Source organism: Trachymyrmex cornetzi, unplaced genomic scaffold (genome assembly GCF_001594075.2).
Source record: "Trachymyrmex cornetzi isolate Tcor2-1 unplaced genomic scaffold, Tcor1.1 scaffold74, whole genome shotgun sequence".
Taxonomy (NCBI): Eukaryota; Metazoa; Arthropoda; class Insecta; order Hymenoptera; family Formicidae; genus Trachymyrmex; species Trachymyrmex cornetzi.
The window spans coordinates 640,844-641,070 of NW_017300070.1; positions in this window are offsets into that span (position 1 = coordinate 640,844).

Here is a 227-nt window from a genome sequence, read left to right on the forward strand (position 1 = left end):
CCTCTGGTCGTGCCCCCGACCACCACCAGCGTGTCGTCTGCGTAGCAGACACCGTGGCAGCCGGGGGGCAGAGCCGTGCGGAGAACGGCGTCGTACGTTCCATAGGAGGGGTCCGAGGACGAACGCCTGGGGAACGCCATACGACATGTCCCTCCGCCGCTGAAGTCCCACTTTGTCGTGGAACTCCAGCTGCCTGTCCCGGAAGTAGTCCTCAACCACGGCGACCA